This window comes from Lathyrus oleraceus, chromosome 4 (genome assembly GCF_024323335.1).
Source record: "Lathyrus oleraceus cultivar Zhongwan6 chromosome 4, CAAS_Psat_ZW6_1.0, whole genome shotgun sequence".
Classification (NCBI taxonomy): domain Eukaryota; kingdom Viridiplantae; phylum Streptophyta; class Magnoliopsida; order Fabales; family Fabaceae; genus Lathyrus; species Lathyrus oleraceus.
In genome coordinates, this window is record NC_066582.1 from 331,109,723 (window position 1) to 331,129,556 (window position 19,834).

Consider the following 19,834-nt stretch of genomic DNA (forward strand, 5'->3'; position numbering starts at 1 on the left):
TAACATATAATCAGAGTAAATAAGCACGCATATAAAGAAAAGGGCGTCACATCGACGTTTTCGAAACTTAAAACTTTCAAAAACCAACAATACACCTGGTCATTCAAAATAACACATTTCACTCATCATGAATATTCAAGCAATATGCGTTCGCAGCGGAAAATAAAGAATACTCATGTATTTCATATTATGATCCATGTCACATACCATGATCATCTCTCAATAATCACTTCAAATAAAATAAAACAATTAATGACATAAAGCATATCAAAATAAGATATGAGTTCAATACCACTAATCTACCCAGTGTTACATGACCAGAGCGTTGACTCAGTACCTAATTGCAAACTAAATACGGAAACTCTCCAGCTATTCTTGAGCAAGCTACCGTCCACCTACTCCAGCAATACTACTCTGTAGTATCTGCACGATACCCATGTAAAGGTAACATTCAAACAGAAAGGGTGAGAATTCAAATCATTATGAAATAGCATAATAAGGCACAATGAATTAAAACAACAATTCAAGAATTCATCACACTTTCTATTATTATATCACTGATATTAACAAACAATCATCTCACATGCTTCAAACATGCGTCACACCCACATCAATACAAGCATTCAATGATCACATAACTATAAACGACTCGATGCAAGACAATGCGACTCCATGCATGCGGTACCTCAATGTGAACTCAAAGTTTCATCGCTTTCTGATTCCATATCTAGAATCCAAGCCACGCTTCCGATCCGGACAAGACCAAAGCCCTACGTCTGTTTCCAATGAAGGATCACCGCTTAATACTACGCCTAATCCCAATTAAGGATTAACGTCTGCTACGTCTGTTTCCAATGAAGGTTCACCGCTTAAATACTACGCCTAATCCCAATTAAGGATTAACGTCTGCTACGTCTGTTTCCAATGAAGGATCACCGCTTAACCACTTCCACCATGAAGTCAACCATGCTATGAATGAATGCACACATACCAACACATATGCAATTAAGACCATCTATATACCGTCTTAACATCCCACATATCACCATGACTCACAATTGGTACATATACACATCCATAACAACACATCAATTACGATTACATATACACATCCATAACCATAAATCATTCGCAATTCAATAATGGTATACATACACATTCATACAATATATTATTCACCAATATAGGCCAATCATCAAATATGTACACATAGATTTCATTCCAAAACACACACAACATTTAAATATCAATATTCCACTTTTCAAACAGTGTTAACCGGATAACGCCCTGGGTTAATCGGTTAACGCAAAACAGAATGCGTTTCATGGCAATTTTTAACAGTGTTAACCGGTTAACGCCCTGGGTTAACCGGTTAACGCAAGACAGAATGTAATTTTTTTCAATATCGCAACAGTGTTAACCGGTTAACGCCCTGGGTTAACCGGTTAACGCAAGACAGAATGCTGTTCCTGCGCTAACACGAAACAGAATGCAGATTTCCCCGCATTTTTCATCGTTGGAGGACTTCCGGACCTCCGATTTCGATTCCGTAAAAAGCTACACGTTCAGAAAATTATGACTCATCTAATTATATATTCATTCACAATTTTAGCATAATTTAATCATCACAATTCAAGAGTATTTATCAAGACCTAATAATTCCAAAACCATGCCAATTAAGGATTTCAACCTAAAACATTTTCCTACCCATTGACCCAATCATACTAACCCATAATAATAAGGATTTCCCCCCTTACCTTGTCAATTTGATGGAAACCTTGACTCCTCTCGCTTTTCCTCTCCTCTTTCTCTATTGCCTCCAATGCTCAAGTGAATTCTAATTCTCACTTCCTTCACTCTTACTATTTATAATAGTATTCTAGTTGGGCTTAAATCATCTAATTTAATCACTAGGCCCAATAATACCTAATATTTAAATACCTCTATTTAAATTTAAATAATTAACCACTCACTATGTAACCAAGTTAATTAATTAATTCAATTATTTAATTATTTCTCATACCCACTAGATAATGAATTAATACACCAATTAATTAATTAACACTCCACATAATTTAATTAAAATTATAATAATAATAGTATAATAATTCAATACTAAAAAAATGGGTTGTTACAACTCTCCCCCACTTAAAAGATTTTCGTCCTCGAAAATATACCTCAAACGAACAACTCCGGATATGATTCCCTCATCTTATCCTCGAGTTCCCACGTAATATTTCCATTGGCGACTCCGCCCCATATCACTTTTACCAAAGTAATCTCCTTACCACGAAGCTTCTTCACTTCTCGATCTTCAATCCGCACAGGTGATGTATCAACCGTCAAATTATCCCGTACTTGCACATCATCTAATGGAACAACATGCGATGGATCCACAATGTACTTCCTCAATTGAGACACATGGAATACATCATGAAGATTAGAAAGTGATGGTGGTAATGCAATCCGATATGCCACTTCACCTATCCTCTCGGAAATCTGATAAGGACCAATGAAACGCGGCGTCAACTTACGCGACTTCAAAGCTCTACCAACACCCGTTATTGGCGTAACTCGAAGAAACACATGCTCGTCTTTCTCAAACTCAAGAGCTTTCCTCCTCTTATCATGATAACTATTTTGACGACTCTGAGAAGCCTTCATCTTCCCTTGAATCATCTTAATCTTATCTGTAGTCTCTTGAATTAACTCGGGTCCAACCACAACACTCTCTCCCGATTCGTACCAACATAAAGGAGTTCTACACCTTCTGCCATAAAGGGCCTCAAACGGTGCCATTCCAATACTTGAATGGAAACTGTTATTATATGTAAACTCGATTAAAGGCAAGAAACTATCCCAATTTCCTCCTTGTTCCAAAACACAAGACCTCAAAAGATCTTCAAGTGACTGAATAGTCCTCTCCGTTTGACCATCAGTTTGCGGATGATATGCTGAACTCAAATGCAACTTCGTACCCAAAGCACTTTGTAAACCTTCCCAAAATCTCGAAGTGAACCTCGGATCTCTATCCGAAACAATACTCGACGGTATACCATGCAAACACACAATTCTCTCGACGTACAACTTAGCAAGTCTCTCCATCGAATAATCCATCCTCATCGAAATAAAATGAGCACACTTCGTTAGTCTGTCCACAACGACCCAAATCGCCTCACAATTACTCGATGTTCTTGGTAAGCCCGAAACAAAATCCATAGAGATACTATCCCACTTCCACTCGGGAATAGATAACGATTTCATCAAACCAGACGGCTTTTGATGTTCAATCTTTGACTTTTGACAAGTCAAACATGAATACACAAATTCCGCTACATCCTTCTTCATACCTTGCCACCAAAACATCTTCCTCAAGTCTTGATACATCTTAGTAGCACCAGGATGAATACTCAGACCACTTTTATGCCCTTCCTCAAGAATCCTCTTTCTCAAATCCATACCATCCGGAACACACACTCGATCACGACACCTCATGATACCATTCTCATCAATCCGAAAGTCACCACCTTTACCTTGGTTAATCAATGTCATAACATCGACTAACTTCAAATCTGACCTCTGACCTTCTCTAATCTCGTCAAGAATGTCACACGTAAGCTTCAACATCCCAAGCTTAACACACGAAGACGTCGCTTCACAAACCAAACTCAAATCCCTAAATTGCTCCAACAATTCAAACTCTCGCATCGTCAACATAGACATGTGCAATGACTTCCTACTCAATGCATCGAGTACAACATTCGCCTTCCCAGGATGATAATTCAAACCAAAATCATAATCCTTCAAGAATTCCAACCATCTCCTTTGCCTCATATTCAATTCTTTCTGATCGAACAAGTACTTCAAACTCTTGTGATCACTAAACACATCAAACCTCGTTCCAAACAAGTAATGTCTCCAAAGCTTCAACACAAACACAACGGCGGCCAACTCTAAATCATGCGTCGGATAATTCTTCTCATGAACCTTGAGTTGCCTTGAAGCATAAGCTACCACTTGCCCCTTTTTCATCAGAACACCTCCCAAACCCAACAATGAAGCATCGCAATACACCACGAAGGTTTCTAACGGATCCGGTAAAATCAAAATAGGAGCCGCAGTCAATCTTCTCTTAAGCTCTTGAAAATTCGCTTCACACTGCGAAGTCCAAATGAAAGCTTGACCCTTCCTAGTCAACTGCGTCAATGGTAACGACAACTTAGAAAATCCCTCAATGAACTTCCTATAATAAACAGCCAAACCAAGGAAACTTCGAATCTCAGCAACAGACTTAGGAGCTTCCCACTGAGATACAGCTTCGATCTTCGTAGGATCCACAGAAATCCCACCGCTCGAAATCACATGTCCAAGAAAACTTACTTCACTCAACCAAAATTCACGTTTAGAGAGTTTAGCAAACAACTTCCTCTCTTTCAACACCGATAACACAACCTTCAAATGCTCTGCATGATCCTCTTCGCCCTTGGAATAAATCAATATATCATCGATGAACACAACTACAAACTTATCCAGATAATCATGAAAGATTCTATTCATATACTCCATAAATACACCAGGTGCATTCGTCACCCCAAAAGGCATCACGGAGTACTCGTAGTGACCGTACCTTGTCCTAAAAGCAGTCTTCTGAATATCCTCAGCCTTTACCCGAATTTGGTGATACCCAGACCTCAAATCAATTTTGCTAAACACACAAGCTCCAACCAGCTGATCCATCAGATCGTCAATCCTCGGGAGTGGATACTTGTTCTTAATCGTCACTTTATTCAGTTGTCTATAATCAACACATAATCTCATAGAACCTTCTTTCTTCTTGACCAATAGCACAGGTGCACCCCACGGCGATACACTAGGACGAATAAACTTCTTCTCGAGTAAGTCTTCAAGTTGACTCTTCAACTCTTTCAACTCAGAAGCGGACATTCGATAGGGAGCCATCGATACAGGACTAGTCCCAGAAACTAAATCAATCGAAAACTCGACCTCTCGTTCCGGCGGTAAATCACTTATATTTTCCGGAAATACCTCCGCAAATTCACGAACTATTAGCAGTTCTTCGATCGTCCTCTTCTCCCGAATATCCAAAGTTGCCAACAACATAAACAACTCGGCACCATCTTGCACCGATTCATCAACTTGCTTCGCAGACACACACCAATCTTCCTTAGCATCAACCTCAGGAAAAATAACCGTTTTCTCGAAACAGTTGATATACACCCGGTTAACTTTTAACCAATTCATACCCAAAATCACGTCGAGTTGCTCTAACGGAAGACAAACTAAATCAATTCCAAAATCCCTACCAAATATACTCAACGGACAATTCAAACACACATAGGAAGTAGAAACAGAATCCATAGCAGGTGTATCAATAATCATACTTCTACGCATATCAGATAATATGAGATTCAGCCTCTTAGCACAATCCAAAGAAATGAAAGAATGTGTTGCACCGGTATCAATAATGGCAATCAAAGGTGTACCATTAATAAAGCACGTACCTTGGATTAGTCTATCATCGGTAGTGGTCTCCGCACCAGACAATGCAAACACCTTTCCCTTCACTTGCTCCTTCTTCGGCTTATCACATTGCGAACTAATGTGACCTTTCTCACCACAGTTGAAACAAGTTACGTTCGAACCAACCCTACACTGGTTTGCTCTGTGACCAATCCTGCCACAATTGAAACACTTCCCAGAATCTCTACTACACTCCGTAGCACGATGGTCTTCCATACCATATTTGAAGCACTTAAGTGGGATAGAAGATACTCCCCCAATTGGCTTCTTGCCAACACTAGATTGTCTCCTCTTGTCATCATATGGTTTTCCCCGATCTTGGTTTTTCCCCATCAGACTCTTGTAGACAGAAGCACTCTCCCTACTATCCTCGTCATAAATCCGGCTCTTGTTAACCAATTCTGTAAAATGAGTAATCTGTTGGTAACCAATGGCCTTCTTGATATCATGTCTCAAGCCATTCACAAACTTCAAACATTTGGATCTCTCAGCATTAGCAGTATTGTAATGAGGACAATACTTGATAAGCTCCTGAAATCTGGCAGCATAATCAGCAACGGTACCATTTCCTTGCTTCAATTCAAGGAACTCCACCTCTTTCTTCCCACGACAATCTTCTGGGAAATAGTTCTCCAAGAAGGTATCACGGGAAAGAGTCCAAGTAACTTCAATGTTGTCTTCTTCGAACCTCTGAAGAGTGTTATTCCACCAATCTTCGGCTTCCTTCTCAAGCATATGGGTACCAAACTGCACTTTCTGAGCATCAGTACAGTTCATGACTCTGAAGATCTTCTCAATTGCTTTCAGCCAAGCTTGAGCTTTCTCAGGTGCATGCTCACCCTCAAAGATAGGAGGATTGTTCCGCTATAATCTCCCCAAAGCACGGAACTCATCAGCATCTCCCTTTTGGTTACCGGCATTCGCATTCGCTTGATAGGCATTCGCTTGATGGATCTGACCCATGGATTCAGCCAGCATCCTCAGCGCCTCAGCAATGGCATCGTCATTCCTGCCTGCAACCATTGCCCTGAACAACCCGAAGCATCAAACAAACAGTATCGATCGTGTCAGATACACAAATCAAATACCACGGAAAACCTACTACTATTGACCAACTGGTCGACCATGCTCTGATACCACTATTGTAACACCCCTTTTTCTACCCCAAATTATTTAACATATAATCAGAGTAAATAAGCACGCATATAAAGAAAAGGGCGTCACATCGACGTTTTCGAAACTTAAAACTTTCAAAAACCAACAATACACCTGGTCATTCAAAATAACACATTTCACTCATCATGAATATTCAAGCAATATGTGTTCGCAGCGGAAAATAAAGAATACTCATGTATTTCATAATATGATCCATGTCCCATACCATGATCATCTCTCAATAATCACTTCAAATAAAATAAAACAATTAATGACATAAAGCATATCAAAATAAGATATGAGTTCAATACCACTAATCTACCCAGTGTTACATGACCAGAGCATTGACTCAGTACCTAATTGCAAACTAAATACGGAAACTCTCCAGCTATTCTTTAGCGAGCTACCGTCCACCTACTCCAGCAATACTACTCTGTAGTATCTGCACGATACCCATGTAAAGGTAACATTCAAACAGAAAGGGTGAGAATTCAAATCATTATGCAATAGCATAATAAGGCACAATGAATTAAAACAACAATTCAAGAATTCATCACACTTTGTATTATTATATCACTGATATTAACAAACAATCATCTCACATGCTTCAAACATGCGTCACACCCACATCAATACATGCATTCAATGATCACATAACTATAAACGACTCGATGCAAGACAATGTGACTCCATGCATGCGGTACCTGAATGTGAACTCAAAGTTTCACCGTTTTCCGATTCAATATCTAGAATCCAAGCCACGCTTCCGATCCAGACAAGACCAAAGCCCTACATCTGTTTCCAATGAAGGATCACCGCTTAATACTACGCCTAATCCCAATTAAGGATTAACGTCTGCTACGTCTGTTTCCAATGAAGGATCACCTCTTAAATACTACGCCTAATCCCAATTAAGGATTAACGTCTGCTACGTCTGTTTCCAATGAAGGATCACCGCTTAACCACTTCCACCATGAAGTCAACCATGCTATGAATGAATGCACACATACCAACACATATGCAATTAACACCATCTATATACCGTCTTAACATCCCACATATCACCATGACTCACAATTGGTACATATACACATCCATAACAACATATCAATTACGATTACATATACACATCCATAACCATAAATCATTCGCAATTCAATAATGGTATACATACACATTCATACAATATATTATTCACCAATATAGGTCAATCATCAAATATGTACACATATATTTCCACTTTTCAAACAGTGTTAACCGGTTAACGCCCTGGCTTAATCGGTTAACACAAAACAGAATGCGTTTCTTGGTAATTTTTAACAGTGTTAACCGGTTAACGCCCTGGGTTAACCGGTTAACGCAAGACAGAATGTAATTTTTTTCAATATCGCAACAGTGTTAACCGGTTAACGCCCTGGGTTAACCGGTTAACGCAAGACAGAATGTTGTTCCTGCGCTAACACGAAACAGAATGCAGATTTCCCCGCATTTTTCATCGTTGGAGGACTTCCGGACCTCCGATTTCGATTCCGTAAAAAGCTACACGTTCAGAAAATTATGACTCATCTAATTATATATTCATTCACAGTTTTAGCATAATTTAATCATCACAATTCAAGAGTATTTATCAAGACCTAATAATTCCAAAACCATGCCAATTAAGGATTTCAACCTAAAACATTTTCCTACCCATTGACCCAATCATACTAACCCATAATAATAAGGATTTCCCCCCTTACCTTGTCAATTTGATGGAAACCTTGACTCCTCTCGCTTTTCCTCTCCTCTTTCTCTATTGCCTCCAATGCTCAAGTGAATTCTAATTCTCACTTCCTTCACTCTTACTATTTATAATAGTATTCTAGTTGGGCTAAAATCATCTAATTTAATCACTAGGCCCAATAATACCTAATATTTAAATACCTCTATTTAAATTTAAATAATTAACCACTCACTATGTAACCAAGTTAATTAATTAATTCAATTATTTAATTATTTCTCATACCCACTAGATAATGAATTAATACACCAATTAATTAATTAACACTCCACATAATTTAATTAAAATTATAATAATAATAGTATAATAATTCAATACTAAAAAAATGGGTTGTTACAACTCTCCCCCACTTAAAAGATTTTCGTCCTCGAAAATATACCTCAAACGAACAACTCCGGATATGATTCCCTCATCTTATCCTCGAGTTCCCACGTAATATTTCCATTGGCGACTCCGCCCCATATCACTTTTACCAAAGTAATCTCCTTACCACGAAGCTTCTTCACTTCTCGATCTTCAATCCGCACAGGTGATGTATCAACCGTCAAATTATCCCGTACTTGCACATCATCTAATGGAACAACATGCGATGGATCCACAATGTACTTCCTCAATTGAGACACATGGAATACATCATGAAGATTAGAAAGTGATGGTGGTAATGCAATCCGATATGCCACTTCACCTATCCTCTCGGAAATCTGATAAGGACCAATGAAACGCGGCGTCAACTTACGCGACTTCAAAGCTCTACCAACACCCGTTATTGGCGTAACTCGAAGAAACACATGCTCGTCTTTCTCAAACTCAAGAGCTTTCCTCCTCTTATCATGATAACTATTTTGACGACTCTGAGAAGCCTTCATCTTCCCTTGAATCATCTTAATCTTATCTGTAGTCTCTTGAATTAACTCGGGTCCAACCACAACACTCTCTCCCGATTCGTACCAACATAAAGGAGTTCTACACCTTCTGCCATAAAGGGCCTCAAACGGTGCCATTCCAATACTTGAATGGAAACTGTTATTATATGTAAACTCGATTAAAGGCAAGAAACTATCCCAATTTCCTCCTTGTTCCAAAACACAAGACCTCAAAAGATCTTCAAGTGACTGAATAGTCCTCTCCGTTTGACCATCAGTTTGCGGATGATATGCTGAACTCAAATGCAACTTCGTACCCAAAGCACTTTGTAAACCTTCCCAAAATCTCGAAGTGAACCTCGGATCTCTATCCGAAACAATACTCGACGGTATACCATGCAAACACACAATTCTCTCGACGTACAACTTAGCAAGTCTCTCCATCGAATAATCCATCCTCATCGAAATAAAATGAGCACACTTCGTTAGTCTGTCCACAACGACCCAAATCGCCTCACAATTACTCGATGTTCTTGGTAAGCCCGAAACAAAATCCATAGAGATACTATCCCACTTCCACTCGGGAATAGATAACGATTTCATCAAACCAGACGGCTTTTGATGTTCAATCTTTGACTTTTGACAAGTCAAACATGAATACACAAATTCCGCTACATCCTTCTTCATACCTTGCCACCAAAACATCTTCCTCAAGTCTTGATACATCTTAGTAGCACCAGGATGAATACTCAGACCACTTTTATGCCCTTCCTCAAGAATCCTCTTTCTCAAATCCATACCATCCGGAACACACACTCGATCACGACACCTCATGATACCATTCTCATCAATCCGAAAGTCACCACCTTTACCTTGGTTAATCAATGTCATAACATCGACTAACTTCAAATCTGACCTCTGACCTTCTCTAATCTCGTCAAGAATGTCACACGTAAGCTTCAACATCCCAAGCTTAACACACGAAGACGTCGCTTCACAAACCAAACTCAAATCCCTAAATTGCTCCAACAATTCAAACTCTCGCATCATCAACATAGACATATGCAATGACTTCCTACTCAATGCATCGAGTACAACATTCGCCTTCCCAGGATGATAATTCAAACCAAAATCATAATCCTTCAAGAATTCCAACCATCTCCTTTGCCTCATATTCAATTCTTTCTGATCGAACAAGTACTTCAAACTCTTGTGATCACTAAACACATCAAACCTCGATCCAAACAAGTAATGTCTCCAAAGCTTCAACACAAACACAACGGCGGCCAACTCTAAATCATGCGTCGGATAATTCTTCTCATGAACCTTGAGTTGCCTTGAAGCATAAGCTACCACTTGCCCCTTTTTCATCAGAACACCTCCCAAACCCAACAAAGAAGCATCGCAATACACCACGAAGGTTTCTAACGGATCCGGTAAAATCAAAATAGGAGCCGCAGTCAATCTTCTCTTAAGCTCTTGAAAATTCGCTTCACACTGCGAAGTCCAAATGAAAGCTTGACCCTTCCTAGTCAACTGCGTCAATGGTAACGACAACTTAGAAAATCCCTCAATGAACTTCCTATAATAACCAGCCAAACCAAGGAAACTTCGAATCTCAGCAACAGACTTAGGAGCTTCCCACTGAGATACAGCTTCGATCTTCGTAGGATCCACAGAAATCCCACCGCTCGAAATCACATGTCCAAGAAAACTTACTTCACTCAACCAAAATCCACGTTTAGAGAGTTTAGCAAACAACTTCCTCTCTTTCAACACCGATAACACAACCTTCAAATGCTCTGCATGATCCTCTTCGCCCTTGGAATAAATCAATATATCATCGATGAACACAACTACAAACTTATCCAGATAATCATGAAAGATTCTATTCATATACTCCATAAATACACCAGGTGCATTCGTCACCCCAAAAGGCATCACGGAGTACTCGTAGTGACCGTACCTTGTCCTAAAAGCAGTCTTCTGAATATCCTCAGCCTTTACCCGAATTTGGTGATACCCAGACCTCAAATCAATTTTGCTAAACACACAAGCTCCAACTAGCTGATCCATCAGATCGTCAATCCTCGGGAGTGGATACTTGTTCTTAATCGTCACTTTATTCAGTTGTCTATAATCAACACATAATCTCATAGAACCTTCTTTCTTCTTGACCAATAGCACAGGTGCACCCCACGGCGATACACTAGGACGAATAAACTTCTTCTCGAGTAAGTCTTCAAGTTGACTCTTCAACTCTTTCAACTCAGAAGCGGACATTCGATAGGGAGCCATCGATACAGGACTAGTCCCAGAAACTAAATCAATCGAAAACTCGACCTCTCGTTCCGGCGGTAAATCACTTATATTTTCCGGAAATACCTCCGCAAATTCACGAACTATTAGCAGTTCTTCGATCGTCCTCTTCTCCCGAATATCCAAAGTTGCCAACAACATAAACAACTCGGCACCATCTTGCACCGATTCATCAACTTGCTTCGCAGACACACACCAATCTTCCTTAGCATCAACCTCAGGAAAAATAACCGTTTTCTCGAAACAGTTGATATACACCCGGTTAACTTTTAACCAATTCATACCCAAAATCACGTCGAGTTGCTCTAACGGAAGACAAACTAAATCAATTCCAAAATCCCTACCAAATATACTCAACGAACACTTCAAACACACATAGGAAGTAGAAACAGAATCCATAGCAGGTGTATCAATAATCATACTTCTACGCATATCAGATAATATGAGATTCAGCCTCTTAGCACAATCCAAAGAAATGAAAGAATGTGTTGCACCGGTATCAATAATGGAAATCAAAGGTGTACCATTAATAAAGCACGTACCTTGGATTAGTCTATCATCGGTAGTGGTCTCCGCACCAGACAATGCAAACACCTTTCCCTTCACTTGCTCCTTCTTCGGCTTATCACATTGCGAACTAATGTGACCTTTCTCACCACAGTTGAAACAAGTTACGTTCGAACCAACCCTACACTGGTTTGCTCTGTGACCAATCCTGCCACAATTGAAACACTTCCCAGAATCTCTACTACACTCTGTAGCACGATGGTCTTCCACACCATATTTGAAGCACTTAAGTGGGATAGACGATACTCCCCCAATTGGCTTCTTGCCAACACTAGATTGTCTCCTCTTGTCATCATATGGTTTTCCCCGATCTTGGTTTTTCCCCTTCAGACTCTTGTAGACAAAAGCACTCTCCCTACTATCCTCGTCATAAATCCGGCTCTTGTTAACCAATTCTGTAAAATGAGTAATCTGTTGGTAACCAATGGCCTTCTTGATATCATGTCTCAAGCCATTCACAAACTTCAAACATTTGGATCTCTCAGCATTAGCAGTATTGTAATGAGGACAATACTTGATAAGCTCCTGAAATCTGGCAGCATAATCAGCAACGGTACCATTTCCTTGCTTCAATTCAAGGAACTCCACCTCTTTCTTCCCACGACAATCTTCTGGGAAATAGTTCTCCAAGAAGGTATCACGGGAAAGAGTCCAAGTAACTTCAATGTTGTCTTCTTCGAACCTCTGAAGAGTGTTATTCCACCAATCTTCGGCTTCCTTCTCAAGCATATGGGTACCAAACTGCACTTTCTGAGCATCAGTACAGTTCATGACTCTGAAGATCTTCTCAATTGCTTTCAGCCAAGCTTGAGCTTTCTCAGGTGCATGCTCACCCTCAAAGATAGGAGGATTGTTCCGCTATAATCTCCCCAAAGCACGGAACTCATCATCATCTCCCTTTTGGTTACCGGCATTCGCATTCGCTTGATAGGCATTCGCTTGATGGATCTGACCCATGGATTCAGCCAGCATCCTCAGCGCCTCAGCAATGGCATCGTCATTCCTGCCTGCAACCATTGCCCCGAACAACCCGAAGCATCAAACAAACAGTATCGATCGTGTCAGATACACAAATCAAATACCACGGAAAACCTACTACTATTGACCAACTGGTCGACCATGCTCTGATACCACTATTGTAACACCCCTTTTTCTACCCCAAATTATTTAACATATAATCAGAGTAAATAAGCACGCATATAAAGAAAAGGGCGTCACATCGACGTTTTCGAAACTTAAAACTTTCAAAAACCAACAATACACCTGGTCATTCAAAATAACACATTTCACTCATCATGAATATTCAAGCAATATGTGTTCGCAGCGGAAAATAAAGAATACTCATGTATTTCATAATATGATCCATGTCCCATACCATGATCATCTCTCAATAATCACTTCAAATAAAATAAAACAATTAATGACATAAAGCATATCAAAATAAGATATGAGTTCAATACCACTAATCTACCCAGTGTTACATGACCAGAGCATTGACTCAGTACCTAATTGCAAACTAAATACGGAAACTCTCCAGCTATTCTTTAGCGAGCTACCGCCCACCTACTCCAGCAATACTACTCTATAGTATCTGCACGATACCCATGTAAAGGTAACATTCAAATAGAAAGGGTGAGAATTCAAATCATTATGAAATAGCATAATAAGGCACAATGAATTAAAACAACAATTCAAGAATTCATCACACTTTGTATTATTATATCACTGATATTAACAAACAATCATCTCACATGCTTCAAACATGCGTCACACCCACATCAATACATGCATTCAATGATCACATAACTATAAACGACTCGATGCAAGACAATGTGACTCCATGCATGCGGTACCTGAATGTGAACTCAAAGTTTCACCGTTTTCCGATTCAATATCTAGAATCCAAGCCACGCTTCCGATCCAGACAAGACCAAAGCCCTACATCTGTTTCCAATGAAGGATCACCGCTTAATACTACGCCTAATCCCAATTAAGGATTAACGTCTGCTACGTCTGTTTCCAATGAAGGATCACCTCTTAAATACTACGCCTAATCCCAATTAAGGATTAACGTCTGCTACGTCTGTTTCCAATGAAGGATCACCGCTTAACAACTTCCACCATGAAGTCAACCATGCTATGAATGAATGCACACATACCAACACATATGCAATTAAGACCATCTATATACCGTCTTAACATCCCACATATCACCATGACTCACAATTGGTACATATACACATCCATAACAACATATCAATTACGATTACATATACACATCCATAACCATAAATCATTCGCAATTAAATAATGGTATACATACACATTCATACAATATATTATTCACCAATATAGGTCAATCATCAAATATGTACACATACATTTCCACTTTTCAAACAGTGTTAACCGGTTAACGCCCTGGCTTAATCGGTTAACACAAAACAGAATGCGTTTCTTGGTAATTTTTAACAGTGTTAACCGGTTAACGCCCTGGGTTAACCGGTTAACGCAAGACAGAATGTAATTTTTTTCAATATCGCAACAGTGTTAACCGGTTAACGCCCTGGGTTAACCGGTTAACGCAAGACAGAATGCTGTTCCTGCGCTAACACGAAACAAAATGCAGATTTCCCCGCATTTTTCATCGTTGGAGGACTTCCGGACCTCCGATTTCGATTCCGTAAAAAGCTACACGTTCAGAAAATTATGACTCATCTAATTATATATTCATTCACAGTTTTAGCATAATTTAATCATCACAATTCAAGAGTATTTATCAAGACCTAATAATTCCAAAACCATGCCAATTAAGGATTTCAACCTAAAACATTTTCCTACCCATTGACCCAATCATACTAACCCATAATAATAAGGATTTCCCCCCTTACCTTGTCAATTTGATGGAAACCTTGACTCCTCTCGCTTTTCCTCTCCTCTTTCTCTATTGCCTCCAATGCTCAAGTGAATTCTAATTCTCACTTCCTTCACTCTTACTATTTATAATAGTATTCTAGTTGGGCTTAAATCATCTAATTTAATCACTAGGCCCAATAATACCTAATATTTAAATACCTCTATTTAAATTTAAATAATTAACCACTCACTATGTAACCAAGTTAATTAATTAATTCAATTATTTAATTATTTCTCATACCCACTAGATAATGAATTAATACACCAATTAATTAATTAACACTCCACATAATTTAATTAAAATTATAATAATAATAGTATAATAATTCAATACTAAAAAAATGGGTTGTTACAACTCTCCCCCACTTAAAAGATTTTCGTCCTCGAAAATATACCTCAAACGAACAACTCCGGATATGATTCCCTCATCTTATCCTCGAGTTCCCACGTAATATTTCCATTGGCGACTCCGCCCCATATCACTTTTACCAAAGTAATCTCCTTACCACGAAGCTTCTTCACTTCTCGATCTTCAATCCGCACAGGTGATGTATCAACCGTCAAATTATCCCGTACTTGCACATCATCTAATGGAACAACATGCGATGGATCCACAATGTACTTCCTCAATTGAGACACATGGAATACATCATGAAGATTAGAAAGTGATGGTGGTAATGCAATCCGATATGCCACTTCACCTATCCTCTCGGAAATCTGATAAGGACCAATGAAACGCGGCGTCAACTTACGCGACTTCAAAGCTCTACCAACACCCGTTATTGGCGTAACTCGAAGAAACACATGCTCGTCTTTCTCAAACTCAAGAGCTTTCCTCCTCTTATCATGATAACTATTTTGACGACTCTGAGAAGCCTTCATCTTCCCTTGAATCATCTTAATCTTATCTGTAGTCTCTTGAATTAACTCGGGTCCAACCACAACACTCTCTCCCGATTCGTACCAACATAAAGGAGTTCTACACCTTCTGCCATAAAGGGCCTCAAACGGTGCCATTCCAATACTTGAATGGAAACTGTTATTATATGTAAACTCGATTAAAGGCAAGAAACTATCCCAATTTCCTCCTTGTTCCAAAACACAAGACCTCAAAAGATCTTCAAGTGACTGAATAGTCCTCTCCGTTTGACCATCAGTTTGCGGATGATATGCTGAACTCAAATGCAACTTCGTACCCAAAGCACTTTGTAAACCTTCCCAAAATCTCGAAGTGAACCTCGGATCTCTATCCGAAACAATACTCGACGGTATACCATGCAAACACACAATTCTCTCGACGTACAACTTAGCAAGTCTCTCCATCGAATAATCCATCCTCATCGAAATAAAATGAGCACACTTCGTTAGTCTGTCCACAACGACCCAAATCGCCTCACAATTACTCGATGTTCTTGGTAAGCCCGAAACAAAATCCATAGAGATACTATCCCACTTCCACTCGGGAATAGATAACGATTTCATCAAACCAGACGGCTTTTGATGTTCAATCTTTGACTTTTGACAAGTCAAACATGAATACACAAATTCCGCTACATCCTTCTTCATACCTTGCCACCAAAACATCTTCCTCAAGTCTTGATACATCTTAGTAGCACCAGGATGAATACTCAGACCACTTTTATGCCCTTCCTCAAGAATCCTCTTTCTCAAATCCATACCATCCGGAACACACACTCGATCACGACACCTCATGATACCATTCTCATCAATCCGAAAGTCACCACCTTTACCTTGGTTAATCAATGTCATAACATCGACTAACTTCAAATCTGACCTCTGACCTTCTCTAATCTCGTCAAGAATGTCACACGTAAGCTTCAACATCCCAAGCTTAACACACGAAGACGTCGCTTCACAAACCAAACTCAAATCCCTAAATTGCTCCAACAATTCAAACTCTCGCATCATCAACATAGACATATGCAATGACTTCCTACTCAATGCATCGAGTACAACATTCGCCTTCCCAGGATGATAATTCAAACCAAAATCATAATCCTTCAAGAATTCCAACCATCTCCTTTGCCTCATATTCAATTCTTTCTGATCGAACAAGTACTTCAAACTCTTGTGATCACTAAACACATCAAACCTCGATCCAAACAAGTAATGTCTCCAAAGCTTCAACACAAACACAACGGCGGCCAACTCTAAATCATGCGTCGGATAATTCTTCTCATGAACCTTGAGTTGCCTTGAAGCATAAGCTACCACTTGCCCCTTTTTCATCAGAACACCTCCCAAACCCAACAAAGAAGCATCGCAATACACCACGAAGGTTTCTAACGGATCCGGTAAAATCAAAATAGGAGCCGCAGTCAATCTTCTCTTAAGCTCTTGAAAATTCGCTTCACACTGCGAAGTCCAAATGAAAGCTTGACCCTTCCTAGTCAACTGCGTCAATGGTAACGACAACTTAGAAAATCCCTCAATGAACTTCCTATAATAACCAGCCAAACCAAGGAAACTTCGAATCTCAGCAACAGACTTAGGAGCTTCCCACTGAGATACAGCTTCGATCTTCGTAGGATCCACAGAAATCCCACCGCTCGAAATCACATGTCCAAGAAAACTTACTTCACTCAACCAAAATCCACGTTTAGAGAGTTTAGCAAACAACTTCCTCTCTTTCAACACCGATAACACAACCTTCAAATGCTATGCATGATCCTCTTCGCCCTTGGAATAAATCAATATATCATCGATGAACACAACTACAAACTTATCCAGATAATCATGAAAGATTCTATTCATATACTCCATAAATACACCAGGTGCATTCGTCACCCCAAAAGGCATCACGGAGTACTCGTAGTGACCGTACCTTGTCCTAAAAGCAGTCTTCTGAATATCCTCAGCCTTTACCCGAATTTGGTGATACCCAGACCTCAAATAAATTTTGCTAAACACACAAGCTCCAACCAGCTGATCCATCAGATCGTCAATCCTCGGGAGTGGATACTTGTTCTTAATCGTCACTTTATTCAGTTGTCTATAATCAACACATAATCTCATAGAACCTTCTTTCTTCTTGACCAATAGCACAGGTGCACCCCACGGCGATACACTAGGACGAATAAACTTCTTCTCGAGTAAGTCTTCAAGTTGACTCTTCAACTCTTTCAACTCAGAAGCGGACATTCGATAGGGAGCCATCGATACAGGACTAGTCCCAGAAACTAAATCAATCGAAAACTCGACCTCTCGTTCCGGCGGTAAATCACTTATATTTTCCGGAAATACCTCCGCAAATTCACGAACTATTAGCAGTTCTTCGATCGTCCTCTTCTCCCGAATATCCAAATTTGCCAACAACATAAACAACTCGACACCATCTTGCACCGATTCATCAACTTGCTTCGCAGACACACACCAATCTTCCTTAGCATCAACCTCAGGAAAAATAACCGTTTTCTCGAAACAGTTGATATACACCCGGTTAACTTTTAACCAATTCATACCCAAAATCACGTCGAGTTGCTCTAACGGAAGACAAACTAAATCAATTCCAAAATCCCTACCAAATATACTCAACGGACAATTCAAACACACATAGGAAGTAGAAACAGAATCCATAGCAGGTGTATCAATAATCATACTTCTACGCATATCAGATAATATGAGATTCAGCCTCTTAGCACAATCCAAAGAAATGAAAGAATGTGTTGCACCGATATCAATAATGGCAATCAAAGGTGTACCATTAATAAAGCACGTACCTTGGATTAGTCTATCTTCGGTAGTGGTCTCCGCACCAGACAATGCAAACACCTTTCCCTTCACTTGCTCCTTCTTCGGCTTATCACATTGCGAACTAATGTGACCTTTCTCACCACAGTTGAAACAAGTTACGTTCGAACCAACCCTACACTGGTTTGCTCTGTGACCAATCCTGCCACAATTGAAACACTTCCCAGAATCTCTACTACACTCCGTAGCACGATGGTCTTCCACACCATATTTGAAGCACTTAAGTGGGATAGAAGATACTCCCCCAATTGGCTTCTTGCCAACACTAGATTGTCTCCTCTTGTCATCATATGGTTTTCCCCGATCTTGGTTTTTCCCCTTCAGACTCTTGTAGACAGAAGCACTCTCCCTACTATCCTTGTCATAAATCCGGCTCTTGTTAACCAATTCTATAAAATGAGTAATCTGTTGGTAACCAATGGCCTTCTTGATATCATGTCTCAAGCCATTCACAAACTTCAAACATTTGGATCTCTCAGCATTAGCAGTATTGTAATGAGGACAATACTTGATAAGCTCCTGAAATCTGGCAGCATAATCAGCAACGGTACCATTTCCTTGCTTCAATTCAAGGAACTCCACCTCTTTCTTCCCACGACAATCTTCTGGGAAATAGTTCTCCAAGAAGGTATCACGGGAAAGAGTCCAAGTAACTTCAATGTTGTCTTCTTCGAACCTCTGAAGAGTGTTATTCCACCAATCTTCGGCTTCCTTCTCAAGCATATGGGTACCAAACTGCACTTTCTGAGCATCAGTACAGTTCATGACTCTGAAGATCTTCTCAATTGCTTTCAGCCAAGCTTGAGCTTTCTCAGGTGCATGCTCACCCTCAAAGATAGGAGGATTGTTCCGCTATAATCTCCCCAAAGCACGGAACTCATCATCATCTCCCTTTTGGTTACCGGCATTCGCATTCGCTTGATAG